The sequence below is a fragment of the Mus caroli genome, chromosome 4 (assembly GCF_900094665.2).
Source record: "Mus caroli chromosome 4, CAROLI_EIJ_v1.1, whole genome shotgun sequence".
NCBI lineage: Eukaryota > Metazoa > Chordata > Mammalia > Rodentia > Muridae > Mus > Mus caroli.
In genome coordinates, this window is record NC_034573.1 from 29,610,890 (window position 1) to 29,626,586 (window position 15,697).

Here is a 15,697-nt window from a genome sequence, read left to right on the forward strand (position 1 = left end):
CTTCCTTTTCTGCCTCTCCCTCTTCTTTTTCCTCCTCCCCCTCCTCCTCTTTCTTCTCCTCTTCCTCCTCTCTCTCTCAATGAAGTTTCACTATGTAGTACAGGCTGGCTTGGAACTTGCTATGTAGACTAGGCTGGTCTACATAGACCAAGGAGCTTTGAACTCCTAGAGATCCATCCGCCTTTGCCTAAGTACTTGAATTAAAGGTACTACTGCCATGACCAGCAAGCGTTGCTTTCTAAAAAGTTACCAGCAGAGATTAAATGAACACCTAGGTCCCTAAACTCAGCCTTATCAAAAAGCAAAGTAGAAAAATATAAAATAAAATATAAAAATTAGTCTTGTGACATTAGAGGAAACCGACATGAACTTTCCACTCTCAGAAGCTCTGGAGCACCTATGATTTAGAAAAGATGATTCAAGTGGGGGTTCCCTTGACGTCACCGGCCCACCTGACTGTCCTGGTTGTGATTTCTAATCCCTCTCCTCAATAAATCTAACCCAAGGCCGCCGAACAAGTAAAGACAATGATTCTTTTTTTTAATGGCACAGCCCAGGTCATCATAACCTGACTGGTTACCAGGTTGACAGGAATGGCGTGTACTGGCTGATACCTTTGTATCATAAGACACCCAGCGATTTATTTCCTGTTCTAGGATCTTTTGGAGGGATAAAGAAAAGGAAGGTAGCAAGTCGAGATAATTATAACAAAAATCTGTCAAAGGCTCTTTCAAGATCTATCTCAGAGGAGGAAACAGCAGGGACGAAACCATCTCATCAAAATGAACCAGAAGTCCATTGACGCTTTTGTAAAGAAAGCTCGTGTAGATGAGATTGTTCTCTTAAGGCTTAGGATCTCATGGATCTCAGGGTCACCTCAGACCTCTGTACAACAGCTGAGGATGACTTTGAACGCCTGATCTTCCTGCTTCTGCTTCCCAAGTGTTTAGATTACAAACGAGGGCCGCCATGCCATCCAGGAGAAATCTTAACATGTTGTGTGCATGGGGTTACATCCAGGTATGTGTGGCAGCCAGAGAACAACCGGGTGACTTCCTCAATTGCTTCTCCACCTCATTGTTTGAGGCAGGGTCTCTCACCAAACATGGAACTCTTCATTTCTGCTAAACCAGCCGGCCTGGGAGCCTCTGAGGTCTGCCTGTCTTTTTTCCCCAGTGTTGGTATTACAGGTATGCACAGCCACACACAGCTTTTATGTGGGTGCTGGGGATTTGAACTCGGGTCCTTCTGCCTGCCTATGCTCTATTCTCAAAGCCAAGTCTGATGCCTCTTTAGTTTTGTTTTTGTTTTTTTTCCTTCCTCAGAGAACCCACCTATTGAAAACAAGTATACAGGTTATTCCCGTGGGCAGGTTTCTAAGATAGACTCAATGATCTCTGCCTCTAGTATCCATACTTTGGTATAATCCTCTCTGCTTTCTGAGTTTGGAACTAGTGATTTCCTTCTAATGACTGGAAGAATGTAAGAAGAAACACTTCGATGTGGCTTCTGTTTGGTTCATGTACTTTCCACTCCTGCTTGCTTACTTTGAAAACAAAGGAGCTGCCATGTTGTGGCTCTGTCAAGAAACTCATATCACAAAGGACCGAGGGCATCTTGCAGTGAATTGGCAGTGAGGAGTGGAGGCTCGTAGACCAACCGTCCACTAGGAGCTGCATCCTGCTGGCGATCATTGAGAAAGGCAGAAGCAGCTCTTCCACAGTGGAACCTTGAGATGCTTCTCCCAAGCAATGCTAAACCTAAGAGTCAGCTAAGCTGCGCTGTCTCGCCCGACCCACAGTAGCGGTGAGATAATTGGTGATACTGTCAACCACTAGGTTGGAGGAATACTGTGTAGCTACAGCAATTGATAAACGCACCTATTTAAGCATCACTGATGACAACCACACACACAAAGAGGGAGACAACTCAGAAGTCCACCCAGAGTGATGCCACCATTCAAGAAATATTGGCTAGTCCTTAGAATACAATGAGGTTAACATATCTGCAGTGATACTGATAGAAGCCCATGAAAATGGGTGTGTGTGCATGGTAATGTGGTCATGCACACATAAAACAACATGCTACTTCTAAAACATTCACCTTGAACACTTCACCTCGATCCTGGCTCAAAAAGAATTCTAGTTGTTCTATACTAACATATATTTGTATATGTGTATAGAAATCCACATATGGGCTGGAGAGATGGCTCAGCATGTAAGAGCACTGACTGCTTTTCCAGAGGTCCTGAGTTCAAATCCCAGCCACCACATGGTGGCTCACAACCATCCGTAATGAGATCTGATGCCCTCTTCTGGGGTGTCTGAAGACAGCTACAGTGTACTTACATATAATAAATAAATAAATCTTAAAAAAAAAAAGAAATCCACATATATGTGAATTCCTGACTCATCTCCTTCATAGTGCTTATCCAGTTCTTCCATAAACTATATAGTCTACATTTTAGCTGACATCATGTCTTCATGTCTCATACTTCATGCCACCTACACAGGAACTCTTATGCAGATCGCTAGCTACTCTCTTCCTTTACTGATTCCACAGACCAGATAGACTTCTCTGCATCTGTTTTTTCCTCTACAATTTATTTCCAGATCAGGGTGCTTTTGAAATCTAAGTGAAATCAGTCCATTGCCCTCTCCAAAGCCTGAAAGGCTTCCCATGATACTCAGAATAAAAGCTAAACTCATCACGTTAATTCATGAAGCCTGACACATAGACCTGACCCCCTGACCCTTCTCCTGCCTCTGGGGTTCTCCCCTCATTGGCCTGGTTTGTCTTCACTGCCCTCTTTAATGTTTCCATAGCACCCAAAATCTATTCTCACTCCAGGTCTCTGTTAGTTTGCTAGGCAGAGCATCAAAAAGCAACTGGCTTTTAAGATGGAAATGCATTGTCTCATTTATGGAAATGTGAAACCCATGTGTTGGCAGGACCATGCTCTCTGATGGTGCCAGGGAATGTCTGACCTGTGCCTCTTTCCGTGCTTATGTGGTTTGCTGGCAATTTCCAGTGTTGGCTCATTGTCCCATCGCTACTCTCACCTTCACCTGGGGTTCTTGTGAGCACATATATATTTAAACATAGCACTGTTTAAAAAGGCAGATGTCATGTGAGATTAGAAGCTCATTCTACTCCAGTGCACCCCACTCCTATCTCCAAGTAGAGTCACATTCGGGGCTACTATAGGTTAGGATTCCGGCATGTGCACTTCAGCTGGGGAGCATAATTCGGCCTATAACAAGAGCCATTGCAATCACTGTTTCCTCTCCCTAAAAGGAATGTGCCTTATACACTTCTAAGTGTCCAGGATACTGGGAACCTAATTGCCAGGAACAGCTGCTGTGCTTTGAAATCATCCTCTGCATTTGTGTCAGTGCTGCCCTTCCTAGGGGTTACTCCTGGTGCATGGCCTAGCATGGCAAGGACACCAAAGCAGAGCTGCTTCTGGGAGACGCAAACTCACCCAACAGGTGGCGTCAGGCCCAGGACACTCCAACAGTCTTGCCAAAAATCTCAGGAGGGCAGGTGGATGCTTCCACTCTTCCCTCCTCTTCTCGTAGTCTGCTCTTCTCCCCAGAGTCCCAGGGGCTACTTCCTCTTTCCTCTCGCTGACCAGACAGCACATTCAGGAGAACTTTGCGCTTGGTTGAATGCTCTTTATGAGTCATTGTGAAATGCTTAGATAATTTTTAATATGGGGATTAGCAGTTTCCTGTTGCACGGACCTCAGATCTTAACCCAAGAGGTTGCTGTTGGGGTTTGAACATAAAACCCTTCCGCTCTTGCATTGCGTCTACTCAGCTCTCCTGTCACGTTATGAGGAAAGTAACTGTAAAAACTCGCTGCTACTGTTAACCCCATCTAGGTGCCGCTTCTCGCTTCCTCTTCCTATGTGAGCCTCTGACTAATGGTCCCTTGGATCCAAAATAAAATGAGCTCATCCAACCTGGTCCTTCTTCCTTCATTTCTGACTTTATCTGATTTTATCATATTTTCATGTATTGTTCCTTTTGCCTTTCCTTTAAGGGAATCAAAGACTTTGAGTTATTCATTTTTTTATACCCTAACAAAGCAAAGCCAGGAACATAATAAGTAGCTAATAGTTTGTGAATATGTTTACTTTACTAAAACTAAATGTCAGACTGAATTCATCAGCATCCCCTCTTCAATTCCAAATGTAAAAATACAACCCAGGCTGGCCATCATTAAGAATGTACCTCATAACTGTAGAAAGCATAGTGCTCTATTTAACATTGTCCAGAATTGAACAGTGAACCCAAAGCCAAAGCAACAGGCTGAAGAACCAGGGGTGGCTTGGATCTGGATACAGCTGCTTTCAGCCTAGATTGAAACTGAAAAGCCCAAGTGAGGGCAGGTAAAAACTGCCCTTCCCCTGCAAGGAAAACAAGCCAGAGTGAGAAAACTACACCACCAGGATTCTGGAAATGCTCCATCCACATGGAAGTAGAACTCCAAAAACTACCCCTGTCCCCAGGAAGCAGGCAAGTCTGTATTGTGTTTTTCTACGGTGTCGTACATTAATAAAAAGCACATCCAAAGAGTATGAAGAGGTCACCTAACAAGCACCAAGCCAATGCCACGCATAAGCATGTCACCGAGATTTACATTGCTTACACTGTAAAAGAATCTCGAACCATAAAAATGTTCCCCGGACCAGGAAGACCTTCGCCGAAGCAAACTCAGATAGCTCAAGGCTCATGAGTCTCCCTCAGGATAAACCATTCTACTGAACAAATCAGACAAAGATCGGAGGTAAAGCCAGAAGAGAAGCCATGTTCACAGCAAGTGGAGCAAACAGCATCCCAAGGGTGGGTAAGAGAAAAGCCATCAACTTTATTATTACAGTAATAATACTTTGCAAAAGTACCCACCTAAAGGGAGAAAATGTACAAAGCACCATCCTCATGAGAAAAAGGAAAAAACAAATAAATAGGATTCTTTTATGATTATATTTTGATTTGACTTGATTACATTTTACTTATTAGTAGGGGTGGAGCTGCAAGGTGGACATGGTGTCAGTGAATGATTGCACACCACGGGGATGACAACAGGCAGGAGTCAGTTCTCTCCTACAGCGTGGGTTCCAAGGATTGACCGCAGGGTGGCACGCATCTCAGCTTTATCAGCTGAGTCTTGAGTCATCTCAACAGCTTGTAAATAAAATTTTTAAAAATAAAATACAAACCAGGCATGGTAATCATGACTGTCATCCTAGAAGTCTCGTAACTGAAATGGAAGCATTGCCTTGAGATTTGGGCTAGTCTGAATTATTTAGTGAATTCTAAGCCAGCCTAAGCTACAGACTGAAACACCGTCTCAAATATGTGATAAAATAAACAAAGAAAAGAAAAAGAGGAAAAACACAATGCATTCAGTTGCAGCTGGAAAAAAATAATGTGGTGAAAGATAGATCTGAAGAAAATACATTAATGATGCAGAGAGAAGACATGTGAAAGAAGATCTATAGAAAGTGAAAAGTAAATTGGAAAAAAAATTAAAGCATAACTTTAAATTGGATTCCAGGAAGAAAGAGAAGCAATATTAAAATTGAAATGATAAGGCTTAGAATTTCACAGAATTCAAGCAATACATTTCTTCTTCTTCTTCTTCTTCTTCTTCTTCTTCTTCTTCTTCTTCTTCTTCTTCTTCTTCTTCTTCTTCCTCCTCCTCCTCCTCCCCCTCCCCCTCCTCCTCCTTCTTCTAATGCTCCTTGTTGTCTTTTTAAAGTTATTTTAAGCTGGGCGGTGGTGGCACATGCCTTTAATCCCAGCACTTGGGAGGCAGAGGCAGGCAGATTTCTGAGTTTGAGGCCAACCTGGTTTACAAAGTGAGTTCCAGGATAGCCAGGGCTATACAGAGAAACTCTGTAAAATATCTACTTGCTTAAACATGTTTTCTTTTCTCACATATATATATATATATATATATATATATATATATAAAATGTACTTGATCATATTGGCCCCTACTACTCTTTACTGATCTCTCTTAATATGTGTTCTTTTAGGCTTTGTTTTATTTACTCTGTGTGTGTGTGTGTGTGTGTGTGTGTGTGTGTGTGTGTAGACATCTTCAGTGGCCAGAAGAGGGCATTAGCTGAGTAGTAGTTAGTTGTAGTCATGAACTGCCAGACAAGGATCCTGGACAACAAACTTTCTACCAATGCAAGACATCAAATGGTCTTAATCACCAAACTCTCTCTCCAGTCCCTTAATATGTGTTGCGTGAGAAAACTGCAAATAGAAAGCAGAATTTAAAATTTAAACACATACACACACACACACACACACACGAACACCAGAAACTGTGAAAAAACAGCATGAAGTCAAATCTAAAAAGAAAATCTCCAAACAGTAACACAAAGGTAAGTTGCTTACAGGATATATAACAGACTAGCATTCAGAATGGCGTAAGGACTGCACTGCAGGCCAGTAAGCTAGCTCCCGAGTCAAGATGCTTGTAGCTACACCTAATGAGTTATTTGCACTGAATCCTTGGCACACAAGGTGGAAGAACAAAGTAGACTCCTGTTGTGAACAAACACACAAGCATACACACAAAATAAACAAGTGTAATATGTTTTTTTTTTTAATTCAAAGACCTTTTCAAAAGATCACCCTGACCAAACTACTCTCTATTCCCAATTCAATGACTGCTCAAAAGTAGGAGGAAATAAAGTAAACCCATACCAAAAAAAAAAAAGAAAACCAAAAATGAAAACCTCTGAGAGAAATTACTAACAATCTGTTTCAGGATAAAGTGAACCAGGAAAAAGTGATGTAAATAATGGTGAATGAAGAAGATACAGAATACCGTATTACCTTTGTGAGCATCCTCATCTTTTAAAAGATACATTCTTCCCCAGATTATCAGGGAGTTATAAACAACTTGTGGTTATATTACAGGTAGCAGCAGTGTGGAAGGACCATTAAGTTACATTAGTCTAAGCTTCTTACCCTGCCTGACCGAGGAAAAACAAGTCTGAATAATGTTTATAACTTGCAATGGAAACCTATGTATCATAATTTTAGGGGTAATGAAAGAGGAGATGGGAGAGAAGTAGAGTATCGTGGAGGAGAGAGGGATGCTCAAACACACTTAAAATCACGATGAATATACTGCTGATAGATCCTCACAGACAGAAACTCTAAACACCCTCTTTAGGGCCCAGTGAGATGGCTCCATAGGTCACTCCTTGCCACCAAGCCTGACACACACACACAAGGAGGGTGGGGCCAAGAGGAAAAAAGAAAATAGATTGTTAACAATTCACTCCCTAGACGCGGAAGAAACACATGGGAAAATGCGCAGTAAGAAAAATATCAAGTTGAAAACCTAAAAAGTCAACTCAGAAGAGTAGCTCTTGCAAAACTTTGCTACATCAACGGAAGAGATGCGCACGCACCGCTGGCAGCCTCGCCCTGTAATTTCCACCCTGCTCAACCTTATCATTTGGCTGAGAGACCTAACATTACTGGATAGGAAAAATGCAGGATAATTCAAACGTCGAACACATGCAGCTCCAGTGGTCACTCCAAACCTAAAATAATGTCTGGAGGTTTGTTATGCCTGTTCTGCTTACACCAAGTCTCCTCGGGGCCCCTCCTGGATACCTGGGTATCCAGGCTGTTTAGAAAAGGCATGATTTTAAAGGTAGCCTACATGCTGGGGAGGACGGGGAAGAAAAGAAAGACAGAGGAAAAGAAAAATAAGCCACGATGAACAACACTTCAGCTTCTTCCTTCGTGGTCCCGGAAGAACTGCCATTGCAGGAACTGGCTCAAACATCAGACTCCACAATCAAGAAGATAGTTATTTTTCTTTTCTTCTGGCTTGATGGGGGCTGGTGCTGGCACGGGAAGCAGCCAGGGTGGAGGCTGGACCCTTCAGGTGATGCAGCTCCCTTGTCGGTGGGCCTGCCTTAAACCTTGACTGGGGAGCAGGGCGGGGAGGGGAAGGGCTCTCTCCTCCCAGAAGGCATTTCAGTTTGGGGCTGTCTTTCTAGTGTAGCACTAGTTGATCTGTATTTGTTATGATTATCGCTGTCTCTCAGTTCACCTCTACACAGTTCTTTGTGCCTCACTTTTGTGCCATACTTCCTGGGTTTTTCTGCTCTCCTCTCCGGGGTTTCCTATAACTACTTGGGTTGGCCATCTCCGTTTTCCTTCCCAACCACTCTGAAAGTTACATCATCTGATATTCTTTTAGTAGTTGTAGCGCAGTCTTTCACTCACTGAATTTTAAAGCAACGGAAACCTTCACGTCCCTCAGAATCACAGCCCTCAGATGTGTGCCTCCAATTCTAATCCTAACCTCTCGTGACTTTTCGGTCCACGTGTCTTTAGAATCCAACAAGCCTTTCTTTACAAAGTTAATTCATATGTTCATTTAACGATCTTTTACTTCATTCTGTCTTGGTTTTTCTTTTATTTCAGTATTATATCTTTCTATATTCTTTTTTTAAAATGTAATCTTTTCATACATTTTGATCATGTTCTATTCCCCCCTCCAACTTCTTCCAGATCATCCCCAGCACCCTACACCAAACCAACCACCCAACTTCATGTCCTCTCTGCTCTCCATCTCTTGATCAAAAATATGCAAAATCAAAACAAAGCAAAGCGTGTATGACTGTGAGCACCCTCTCTCTCTCTCTCTCTCTCTCTCTCTCTCACACACACACACACACAAACTAAGAACAAAAACAAAGAAAACACGGATTCTGTCTTGTGTCGACCAGCTACTCTTCAGCATGGGGCTTTATCTGGAGTGCGGTTGATAAACCCAGTGTCACTCCATTATAAAAAAGCCATTTTCCCTTTCTCAGCAAGTATCATTTTCAAATACCTTCTTAATTAAGGGTGGGACTTTGTGTCCATTTTCCTTTGCAGTGCTGGGAACTCTGACGGATTTCAACCTGTTCAAGTCTTATACCAAGCGTCATATATTTGTCACATACACATATGAATTCACACACGTATGTGTTGTGCTGAATGACGCTGCTTCTCCTGGGAGTCATCTATCACCTCTGTCTCTTACTATCTTTCTTCTTCCTCCATAGATCCCTGAGTCTTTGAGGGAAGGGTTTGATAGAGACATCCCTTTTAGGCCCAAGTGCTCCCAAGTCTCTCATGCTCTCACTTTGACTAGTTGTGGATCTCTGTGTTAGTTGCCATCACTACAAGAAGCTTCTGATGAGGGCTGAGTGAGGCACTGATCTGCGGGTAGAGCAGGATGTCATTAGGAATAGCATATTGCTATGTTCCTCTAGCAGAATAATAATATTAGCTTTCCCTTAGGGCTCAGGATCTGTCTAGTCTCAGGTTCTTGGACACTATAGCACTGTCAGATACGGGTTCCATCTCATGACCCTTAAGTCCATCCACAATCTTATAGTAAAGTCAGATTGCTGAAGATACAATTTATTTAAGTCATTAAATATGGAGAATTCATGGTGGCACACACCTTTTGATCCCAGTACTCAGGAGGCAGAGGCAGGCAGATCTCTGAAAATTTAAGGACAGGCTGGTCTATACAGAGAAACCCTGTCTCCAAAACCCAAACCCCAAAACAAACAAACAAACAAACAACAGCCATAATTAAACAACAACAAAACCATGAGAAATCATGCTGCTGCCCGTCTACCAACTAGAAGCTTCACTCCTACTGACTAATAATGGTCATGGTGCTGGAAGCTATTTTGCATGCTACAAGAGAAACTCCATACCACCTAGCTACAAACTTTGAGAAATACAACAGTGACCTCCTGACTGCAAGATATACTGGAGCTACAGCAAATGTTAAGGGGGTAACCAACAACTTCTAGAAGTTGTTTTTTTTTTTACAAGTCCTTCTATTTATGTTACATTAAAAACCTTATTTGTGTATCTGCATGTGCACACGCAGGCTGGTGTGCATACCAGCACCACTGTGTGAAGGTCAGAGGACACAACTTCCAGAAGTCATTTCTCTCCATCCATCATGTGGGTCTGAGGTATTGAACTCAGGCTGTCAGGCTTCCTGGCACCTCCAGTTTAATCTTTTCTCAGTGTACATAAAGATCTAATGGTTTTAGAGAGACTATGGCCTCCTCAGTGCAAAAACAAAACAAAACAAAACAAAAAAACCCAAAGTTTCTCAGGATTGAAGTAAATGTCTACAAACATGATGATTACTTCTTTGCTAAGTCAATTTAAAAAAAAATATTTTATTTTATATGAAAATAATTCATAGGACTTCTTTCTTTCTTTCTTTCTTTCTTTCTTTCTTTCTTTCTTTCTTTCTTTCTTTCTTTCTTTTAAAGAACCCTGGATTGTATAGCTATGGAGAAAATTGAGCCAATCATAAATGGCATGAGCTACTTACAGTCAAATGATTTCAAAAAGCAAATAATAAACACGCTTTTCATGACCCGAAGCAAAAATTACACTTAATGTGGGGTGTGGGCAGATGCTGATATGTTTGGAATGTGCGTGGGTGGAAAAGGACCTCAGAAAGTCTCAAAGATCTGGTCCCCTTTGTGGTTTGAAGGTGCAGAGGCACTGGAGAAAGTATAGCAGTGCAGGGCTAACTGGCCACTATCATGGCGGAGGGGGTCCACATTCAGCTCCCCACCCTCCATGAAGCCTCCATGAAGTCACCAGGCCTAGGAAAAGCCATGCCCACTGGAGTTCTCATGGGACTGGAAAGGATAAGACTTTCAGTCCAATCCAAGTTCTGGTGGAAGGAGGGGCCTGCATGACTTAGGGGCAAGGAAAGGGAACAAAGGAGATCAAAGCAGGATAGTACAGGCCTGCTGAGCTCAAAAGGCGCAGGCCAGGTTCCACCTGAGCTCCTGGTAAGTAAATGACATCCCAAGAGAGAAGTGCTACTACCTGCAGTTCCAAAGGAATGTTCTTTTGCAAAGGCATGGTTTGTCAGGATTGTCTAGGGAGTGGGCTGAAATCAGAGGTGAGGAGTCTTTTATGCATACTTGAACGAAATGTGGAGAAGGAGGGGTTAAGGCTAGGACAGTTCAGTCATTGTAAGCCCTAATCCAACTAAGCCTCCTGGAGCTTTCGTGGAGGCGTTCAAACCAGGTTAGCTTCCTTAAGTCTTACTCTAAAATCCAAACAAAACTGTAGAGGCAGAGAGATACAGGAAGTGGGCATTTCTAGGTCTGCACAAGCGAGATGGAGCTGGTGGGAAGCACAAGGAAATCCTGCTCTGTTTCTACACACACACACAGAAACACAGAAACACACACACACATACACACACACAGAAACACACACACACATACACACACATACACAAACACACACACACACAGAAACACACACACATACACACACACACAAACACACACACACCACACACACACACACACACACACACACACACACACACACACACACACACACGGTGTGTGGGGGGGCAGATTCTAAAGCACCTGGAAAGCAACTGCTGTTATCCAGTCTTAGACTCACCCTCCCCTTTCCACATTAAAGGGCCATGAAGAAGTCTGCATGGGAGTGGTCCCAGGGACATTCTTGGAGCCACCTCCAGGCATTCCCACTGCTCCTCAGGCCTGCCCATAGCTCCCTGCTCTGCACTTACCCTAGGGGCCTTAGACCTGAACACAACAACTCTGCCCTACTTGCCTGCTAGCTAGTGTAAGCTTGCTCTTTTTCCTCCCCTCCCTCTCTCCTCACCTGGACTCTCAAACCTCAGGGTCCAAGGCTTCCTCAGACTTTTCCTGTAGGTAGCTCATTTTCAGGTATGGGCTCCCTTGGGTCCCACTGAATGAGTTCCATGCATATAGTCTGTTTGAGGTACTTGCCCTGGACATGGATTCTGGGACTTAACAATAAGGTGACCTTTAAACCTGAGGGAATGGAATGTGACTGTTGTTAGCCCTTAACCTTGTCAACACAAAAGCCATTCTGGAAAATCTGCCTTGCCAAAGTTTCTTTTAAACAGACCACTCCTTTGAGTCCTGGGCTCGTGGTTTCTATTGCCAGGTGGACAGTTTCAGCTGGATATGATCCCCACTGTCGCCTGGTAAATCTCAGGCGACAGTGGGCATCACAGCAACTCATTTGTGCCTATCTCTTACTGTATAATATTAACTTCTTTAATTCTCAGGACACCTGCAAGGTATTATTAATAATCCTGGGTTATAGATAAGGAAACTGAGAAAGTTACGTCATCTAGCTAAGATTGCTTAAACAGAGAGCAGCAGAGATGGGACTCCAACACCATCAGGCTAGTGCCACAGTACAGTCCCTGCATGAGCTCTAACAAAGCGAGCTGCTCTTTCCTCCTCCAGGAGCAACAACCTCTGCCTTTGAACATCTGCCATTGCTGACGCTGCTTGATAATTCACCCTCTCTGTGCCTCACAACAATCCACTAAGGGAGAGGCCAGGAAGTTCATCCTACAGGAGCAGGAAGGGGACTTGAGCTAGAGGACTCCCCTGCTGACCTGAACTCTCCCTACCTCCCCTGTGGCCTCCTTACCTATTTCTTTCCCAGATGCCAAGGCACCCCCACCCACCCAGTGCCACTCTCCCAGCCAAGCACTAGATCTGCCACCCAGTCACAGGCCCCTAAGCTCAGCACTGCCTCCAGCAATCCCCATGGGTGGTCATGCCTCAGTGACTGAGCCTCTGGGTAGCTCCTGTCTCTGTACCTCAGAACTCCTCAACTCTCTATAGAAGAATGGCTGTGACTCTGAGTTTTGGGAATCCCCTCCCCCCTTGTTCTCTCTTGGTGCTTATTGAGTAGTAGGCATTGAGAGTATATTGATTTTGTGATAGAAAAAAGTATTAAGACATTATCTAATACTATAGCTACTCAGCATATAAAAAATGCAGTGTCCCAGCACTTGGGAGGCAGAGGCAGGCGGATTTCTGAGTTCGAGGCCAGCCTGGTCTACAAAGTGAGTTCCAGGACAGCCAGGGCTACACAGAAAAACCCTGTCTCGAAAAACCAAAAAAAAAAAAAAAAAAATGCAGTGACTCTTGCAGACCACTTAAGCGCAAACTCACTGAGTTGATAGATAAGATTATATATATAATATATATTATATATATATGGCATATATATATATGTGTGTGTGTATGTGTGTGTGTGTGTGTGTACATATATATACACATATAAAGAGTTGAAAATCCACACTGAATTTTTGCAATCAACATTTGTGACCTGATGGATCAGGATAGGTTTGTTGTGATGAACAAAATAGGCAGAACTCTTTTCTGGGATATCAGCACAGCAAACAGACTGGGAAGCTAGAGGTACTATCTGCCTGCAGATCAGAGAGCACACAGATTTCCCAGTCAACACAGTAAAGACAGAAGTATCGTCTACCCAGAGACGTTTTTTACATTTCAGGGTAAAAAAGATAATGGAAGTGAAGATGTGTAAGACCCCTTAGGAGACAGGGATTTTTCCCATCTTGTGGTGTTCAGCTGTGACACAGAGCCCTGTGAGCACTCCCTTGGGACCGAAATAGCTCCCTGAAATGGGGAGGGTGGCATACAGGTGGACTGATGTAAGTGTTTTCTGCTATACCTTGAGTCACAAACTGAACAAATGTGTCTGGTTTCCCTGTGTGACTTGCAGTCCAGTAGCTTCCCACTGAAAGTTGCTACGTCAGGACTGTTGGAGCAGTGACCCTCAGAAATCAAGTGTGTGGCACCTGCCTTTTGTATCCGCATTGGAATGACACCACATGGTAATGGACACTTGTATACCTTCTCACCCTGAAGCTATTTGACTATTCTCCCCGCACTGATTCTTCTACAATATCCGGGCTTCTGCCTCTCCACCATTTAGGTTGGCCATGACTTCTTAGGCGCACCCTTTCCACTTCCATGTGATCAATAATCTTTATTTCAAGATCAGAGTTCAAGAGAAACAACAGTCTAGTGTACCAACTAACCTGAGTGGACAGAGATTTGCAAGCCAGATCAATCCAGAAGCCTACCAAGATGGACACCGGCTCCTGAGAGGCAGGTGAGCTAGCATCTCCGATGGCCACTCATCTGCTGTCTCAAGCTCACACTTGGCTTGCCATCTTCTGCTCTATGATGCCCTGAGGCTGGACATCTGCAAACCACTTTTCTTCCAGGGCCCCATCCTGGTGGCTTCCTAGTGTGTGCTCTTCATGGTTGGCAAAAGTGGGTGTGTGGACTGCATTTCTCTTTGCTTTCCCTGTCCATTCTCCTCTTTACTTTTGGTTTTCTCCCCATCAATTAAGCTTTTCAGCATTGCACAGAAATCCCCCAGAAGCCTTTTGTGTGCACTCCCTCATCTCAGGCAGGTCTGAAGGCAGCAGGCTCCCTAAGCCATCCCCAGCAGCAGCTAATCCGCCTTGGCTCTCACTGTCAAAAGCAGTAAATGGGCTTATGGCTGGTGGGAGTTAATGCCTTCACCTTGAACCGAAATCACACTTGCCTTGAATGTCTCCCCATTCATACTAATCCCATTTCTTTCTCCATGGGAAGAGAGCCGATATTGCTGGCATAGAGCGCAGTACAGACTGGAGGTGGCAAGGCGTGGACTTCCCTAATTAGGAGATGAAAGGCAAACTGTGTGTATGTGGGTGGAGTGGGCTTGGGGGTGGCGTGCTGGAGCGACATAAAAGTAGAAGCTGGCACCCTAGCTGGAAGTAGATCTCTGGAAAGGAAAACATCACACTGCAAAAGGAAAGAAAGGAATTGCGTCCTTTTGCTCAACAAGGAACTAAAATAAAGGCCAATATCATCATGAGAGTGGCGCATCCTGGTCAAATATCTTCTTGCCAGCCTCAACACAGATGAATCTCTAAAAAGTCAAGAAAACAACAGCAAAACTTGATGTTATGTTCTTTATGGATTCACTCATGTATTAAAATAGTAAAAAATAAAATAAAATAAAATAAAATAAAATAAAATAAAATAAGTAGGAAAGGATGGAATGGTTGTTCATCTGGTTCAAAGTACTTGTTGTTGTTCAAAATACTGATCCCAAAGTACTTGGGACCCAGGTTCAGATCCCAGCACCCACATGTTACTTCATAACTATCTGTAATTCCAGTTCTAGAGGACCTGACACACCCTTCTCACCCACTAGCACCAGGCATACATGTTGTATACATATACACATACAGCTAAAATAATCACACACACACACACACACATGGAATATGCATATATACACATTATATATACATGCATGCATATATCTTCTTGGCATATATTTATATATGCCAAGAACAGCTGCATGTGTTTGTAATTCCATCTATTTAAGAAGCTAAAGCAGGTCTCGTATGAGGCTATGCCGGTGCCTGGCAAATACAGAAGTGGATGTTCACAGTCATCTATAGGATGGAACACAGGACCCCCAATGGAGAAGCTAGAGAAAGCACCCAAGGTGCTGAAGGGGTCTGCAACCCTATAGGTGGAACAACAATATGAACTAACCAGTACCCTCAGAGCTCGTGCCTCTAGCTGAGTATGTAGCAGAAGATGGCCTAGTCAGCCATCATTGGGAAGAGAGGCCCCTTGGTATTGCAAACTTTATATGCCCCAGTACAGGGGAACGCCAGGGCCAGGAAGCAGGAGTGGGTGGGTAGTGGGGCAGAGCAGGAGAAGGGTATAGGGGACTTTTGGGATAGCATTTGAATTGTA

The 15,697-nt window shown here is 43.5% G+C and overlaps 1 protein-coding gene across 3 annotated transcripts in view; it reads right to left on the reverse strand.

Moving 5' to 3' along the window:
* The window catches only part of Mob3b (MOB kinase activator 3B), a 194,867-nt gene that overhangs the window by 140,171 nt on the left and 38,999 nt on the right, over nt 1-15,697 (reverse strand). Inside the window, exon 1 of one of the 3 annotated variants that reach the window (XM_029476414.1) lies at nt 11,736-12,131. The exons of 1 other annotated variant lie outside the window; for it this stretch is intronic. The gene's annotated coding sequence lies outside the window, so the exon portion shown is untranslated. Of the gene's footprint in view, nt 1-3,484; nt 3,894-11,735; nt 12,132-15,697 lie in introns of those variants that run through there. One more of the 3 variants, XM_021159740.2, reaches the window with a different exon arrangement.